The sequence below is a fragment of the Tamandua tetradactyla genome, chromosome 21 (assembly GCF_023851605.1).
Source record: "Tamandua tetradactyla isolate mTamTet1 chromosome 21, mTamTet1.pri, whole genome shotgun sequence".
Lineage (NCBI taxonomy): Eukaryota > Metazoa > Chordata > Mammalia > Pilosa > Myrmecophagidae > Tamandua > Tamandua tetradactyla.
In genome coordinates this window covers 13,868,607-13,874,078 of record NC_135347.1, presented here as the reverse complement: position 1 = coordinate 13,874,078, position 5,472 = coordinate 13,868,607, and the positions used below count along the sequence as shown (strand labels likewise).

Below are 5,472 nucleotides of genomic sequence, written 5' to 3'. Positions count from 1 at the left end.
CAGCTTCTCAAAGGAACTGAGATGTGTACGTGATCTTCAAGGGACTCCTGTGTAAACTGAAGTCAAATCCCTACTCTGGAAAATAATCTCTAAGATTATTTTCAATTTTATTTTTCAAGAGACTAGAACATCTGCATTAACATCTCCCTTATTTTAAGACTTTCTCCTAAAGGACTCAATGCAAACATACTCTCTCTTAGTCTGGATACATTTGTGATAGTGAAGTCTGAATCCCAAAGAATTCACCCCTCATTGAACACATGATCTTGGCCTCCATTTTTCATTTCCTTTCACTCTGTGTAAATGATTTCCAGACACCTCAACATCCTTCTTGCCCTGGAGTAGCCTCTCTCTAGATTATCAATATCCATCTTAAAATGTAGTTCCCCCAAATTAAATTGTACATCCAGCTGTGATCTTAAGAGCTGACTCAATGCTCTTGAGATCTAGCAATGTAGAAAAAATATTCCTCCTAGTATTTCGGCTTCGTTAGTAATTAAGCAAAGTATGCATATGTTGTTGACATGTTTGATGTTATTGCTGTTGTCATTTTAATGAGGTACATCATATTGTCGCTTCTCGTAGCTGGGGTCCCAGATGAACAGGGATTCAGACTCTGAAAGCATCTGATGGACTTCACTAGTGATCCACAAGCATCAATTTTCCTTCATGAGGTGATTTGCATGGAGGAAGTTGTTTTGAAGGAAGGGCGTGCTTCCAGAGTGCCTTGGAATAGAAATAGGAGGTAGCAAGGACCAAGGTCAACAAGGCATCTGTCAAAACTGTAGCCTTTGGATGTCTGTTGGAGAGTGGGAGTGAATACACAGGCCTGCCTGCACCCAGATGACAACATTCAACAAGGATTGGGAGAGAGGGTGCCCTTCCCATCTCTGCTTATAGCCTGTCAGAATCCTGATGTGATGAGAACTGAAGGTAACATGGCCCTTGCATTTGTCTGCCCTGGGCGGGGGGGGGAGGTCTTGGCATTCCCTCAAAACACCCCAGCAGGCAGGAAACCACAGACAACGATAAGGGAGAGGCTTCTGCTCCCCAGCTAGGATGTGGGTGACCTTCTGAGGATTCCAAAAAAAGCTTGAGGGTATTTTGAGGATGAACTGGGTGTCTTTCTTAGGCTTTGCCAGGAAAATCTGAGTCAGTGAAGTGGAATTATTACTGATAATGAGAGCTCACTGAGACTAATAAGCCACGAAACAAAGGAAATTTGAGTTATCTTAATATCAACTTAACAGTCAATGCGATCACTTTCTTTCTGATGTCAATCTAGGATACACAAGACTTTTCTGAAAAGTTCCCAAATGATGTCAAATCTGCTGTCTACATACCACGCTTTGAGTAACAAGGAAGTCGAATATGTGGCCATAGACTATTTTTAAAAATAGAGAATATTATGGGAGAGAAAGTACCTTGAGTTTAAACTATAATAGTTGGCTTCATTTCTCTCTGCTGAGTTGCTAGCTTTCTAAACCCTCTGAAACTTCTCCTAGTTGCTGAAAATGAGTCTCTCTCTCAATATTTTTGCCATCTTTGTGTGGTCCCTGAAAATAAAGAGAGAAAACCCATTTGCAAAGAAAATGCCTGAGAATCAGAGTTGGGTACTTTGGGGAAGGAAAGAAATCTGCTTTTCTCAAGGACATATTAAAGTTAATCATAGAAACAGATATTGAACTTTCATTGTATTTGACCTGACATTTGATTTTCTAGAATGACTACTAGTAAATGAGAGAAGAGAAAAAAGCTAAGAAACAATTTCAATACAATTCCCTCACTTTAATCCCAGTATAAACTGTCTAGGGTTGTGTGGATTTTCTTTATCCCCAGAAAATCAGAACAGCATAAACAGGAGACCTATTCCTTAATGAACTTCTGGATTTTACGGAGATCAGTTTGGCCCTAGAGTAGTGCAGAGACTAGTGGGGAAAATGGGAATGAACTGACCTCCAATGGTACCCCTTGTTCTTAATGAGACCCCCTTCAAGGCAGCACATTTCTCTTCCTTTAAACATTTTCAGACAGTCTCCACTACTCCCCTGAAACATCACACTCCGGAATCTCACCTAGAAAAGTCTTCCCATCATCCTACCTGAAACAAAGCTGTTTTAGTGCTAAAGCTGACAAAATGCAATATACCAGAAATGGACTGGCTTTTAACAATGGGATTTATTAGCTTACACACTTACAGTTCTAAGGCTGTCAAAATGTCCAAGTCAAAGTATCAACAGGATGATACTTTGTTTCCAAAGAAAAGCTGCTGGCAATCTGGGACTCCACTGTCACATGGAGAGGCATATGGTGATGTCTGCTGGTCCTTCTCTCCTGGGTTTCATTGCTTCAAGCTTCTGGCTTCAGTAGCTTCCTCCCTGAGCTTCTGTGCATCCTCTCTCACTTTTCTAGCTCGCTTAGCTTCTCCGGGGCTTTCTTTCTGTGTCTTCTGTCTTTTATCATCTTCTAAAGAATTCCAGTAAGAGAATTAAGACCCAGCCCGAATGAAGTGGGTCACATCTCAACATAAGTTAAGCCCCTACTCACCAAAATATCTTACTTACAATGGGTCTACACCTACAGGAATGGATAAACTTCAGAAACATGGTCTTCTGGAGGTACATACAGCTTCAGACTATTACACAAATGCATCTTCAGGGACTAGGACACAAGAAAATGTTTTACATTACACTCTTTAGGGAAATAAGAAGGCATATATACTGCCATTGGAAGAAGGCATCTCTATACCAATTAAGGCTCAACCCCCAAGGCAAACTGTGCAGTGACTCCTCCCTCCTGCCCCACTATTATCTTGGAGCGCTGGGTCTTCTGCTCCTGAAGAGCAATACTTTGGTAGACCAGCACATTGTCTTATTTCCCTTCTGACAGTATGTGAAGAGCAGATGGTTTTACACAGCACTTCTCCTCTCACAGAGGCTCTATAAACATTGTATTTAGTATTAACTCAGAAGCCAAAGTGAGTTCATTTGGCTGGCCAGGCACAAGCAAGTCACAAATGAAAAAACACACACCTTGTATATGGATAGCAGAAAAGCAGTTAACCCAGAGAAAATGTAGCCAGGCAGATATTTCAAATGGGATAAGTAACTGATAGAACAATTTTCCTATGCCCTTCTGTTTCAACATTCCAGTCAAGTGGTTGTTTCTTCACCTCTCCTTTCATTTATTCATTGTGTATTTCTCAACTATTTTCAAAAAGAAGGAGGATATTTATAACATAAGCCTAAAATCCATTTGACCCATTAAAACAAGATAAAAGAACCAAGGCCTAGATTGGAAAATAGAAGTGGGGGGCAGGTAGCTGATTTACAAAGCCTAAGCTACAGATTATCATTGTAGTCACCCCCAAATTAGCTCTGTGCTTCCCCGTACCTAAGGCAAAAAGAGGAAAACTATTAATTCAAAAGCTCTGATCAGCTAAAAGTGAATACATTTGTTCATTAAGAGTTCCCTACCTTTAAACTCTAAAATTACCCCTTCCACATCTTAAGTATTCCCTATTTGATTAGATCATAATCAAGAATGTCCAGTTATTCCTGAGTTCTGACATTCCCATACACTGAAATGTCAGAAGGTCCTGGTCTTACTTCTTGATTTTACACATACATCTATGTAGGAAATATACAATAATATCATAAAATTTATAAAATGCATACCTCTTAAATGAAATGAATCATTGAACTTTATCAAATAAAACCATGATCATCTCTTAATTTATCAATCATTTCAATATTAGAATCCTAACATCTTACAGAAGGAGAGTCTGTGTATATTAAATATGGTGTAGTTGAAACTTGTCTCCTAAACTCCTTCCCTCCTATTTCTGCAACAGTTACATCTAGACCCTCTATAAAAAGAAAACCTACAAGCATTATTATTTTTCTTGGGGTTTCATGTCTACTTACCTCTTAAAAAGAATTATGTCTCCAAATGTACATTTGCACACTAGTGTCTATGGTAACAGTATTCACGATTTGCAATGGATGGAGGTGGCCTAAGGGTACACCTTAGGAATGGAAAGGGGAACTGTGATGTATATATACAATGGACCATTGAGCAGCTGCAAGAAGGAATGAAGTTGTACAACTAGGCGAATGAAACTTGAGGACAGTATGTGAATGAAATAAGCCAGAAACAAAAAAATATCATCATGCTTCACTAACATGAACTAACTATAATATACAAACTCTGAGAACTGAATTCGAGAGCATATGTTATCAGGGGAAGGCTTTTTGTAAAAGGTTCTAGATTGTAAGCTCTTATAGCAGTCATGTATTTGTAGGAGTTGTAACTGTATTTCTAAATTCTGGAATGCTGAGCTCTTTGTGTATAACCAGGTCATTCCTTGGAACTTCAGGTATCTGTGTGACACCTGAGACTCAGAGTTAGAGTTTTGCAGCTATGAAAGTCACCAGTACCCCATATAGCAACTATTTAAAGAGCTGAAAAAGAGATCAGACTTCAATCAGAGATGTGATACTTTGAATACAGGTAAAGGATGATACTGACTATATTTTAAAACTTCAAATTCTGTGTGAAACCAAAGGAAGAGAGGTTTATTTGATGCAAAATTTATGTTTTCTGTAGTATACTATATAATTTAACTTGTATGGTCAATATATTCAAATACCATAATTACATGGAACCTTGAATAGGGCGTGAGCTGTTGTTGATTTGTATAAGTTAGTGTGATGCCCCAATATGTCCCAGAGTAATCTGGGCAGAAAGCAAAAAAATTATTTGCAAAGTACCTTGAGGGACTGGGGGAAAATATGGAAATGGTGAACTTCCCCATCTCGGGAAGACCTGATGCTCTCCCAAGCATTGGAAACTACCAATTTAATGGGTCAAGCCCTTGATCTTGGGGCTTTCCCATATGAAACTTATTCCTGTAAAGGAGAAGCATAGCTTACTTATAATTATGCTTAAGAGTCATCCCCCCAAAGACCTCTTTTGTTGCTCAGATGTGGCCTCTCTCTCTAAGCCAACTCTGCAGGTAAACCCATTACCCTCCCTTCTATGTGGGTCATGACTTCAGGGAGGAATGTGGTCCTGGTATTGTAGGATTGAGAATTCCTTCTTGAAAAAAAGAGGAGAAAAGAAATGGAACTAAATAAATTTCAGTGGCTGAGAGATTTCAAATAGAGTTAAGAGGTCATTCTAGAGGTTATTCTTATGCAAATATAGATAACCCTATTGAGTTTTTGGTGTATTAAAGTGGCTGGAGAGGAGTGCCTGAAATTGTTGAGCTGTGTTCCAGTAGCCTTGATTCTTAAAGATGATTATATAACTATATAGCTTTTACAGTGTGATCGTGTGATTGTGAAAAACCTTGTGACTGACACTCCCTTTATCTAGTGTATGGACAGAGGAGTAAGAAAATAAAGACAAAATATAAATAAAGAAGGGGGGTGGGGTTATGGGATGTTTTGGGTGTTCTTTTTTACTTTT

General features: G+C 38.9%; 1 long non-coding RNA gene across 3 annotated transcripts; it reads right to left on the bottom strand.

The window, feature by feature from the left end:
* Positions 1-1,407: 1,407 nt before the first annotated feature.
* Positions 1,408-3,516, bottom strand: LOC143665484 (uncharacterized). 3 transcript variants are annotated; one of them, XR_013167000.1, is made up of 5 exons: positions 3,394-3,473; positions 3,033-3,206; positions 2,565-2,661; positions 2,199-2,466; positions 1,408-1,556 (listed from the first exon to the last, which is right to left on the bottom strand). It is a non-coding gene; the product is annotated as an uncharacterized LOC143665484 (long non-coding RNA). The 3 variants fall into 3 exon arrangements; XR_013167001.1 differs by lacking the exons at positions 1,408-1,556; positions 3,394-3,473 and adding an exon at positions 3,477-3,516 and having other exon boundaries at positions 2,168-2,466; XR_013166999.1 differs by lacking the exon at positions 1,408-1,556 and having other exon boundaries at positions 2,168-2,466.
* Between the last annotated feature and the right edge of the window lie 1,956 nt (positions 3,517-5,472).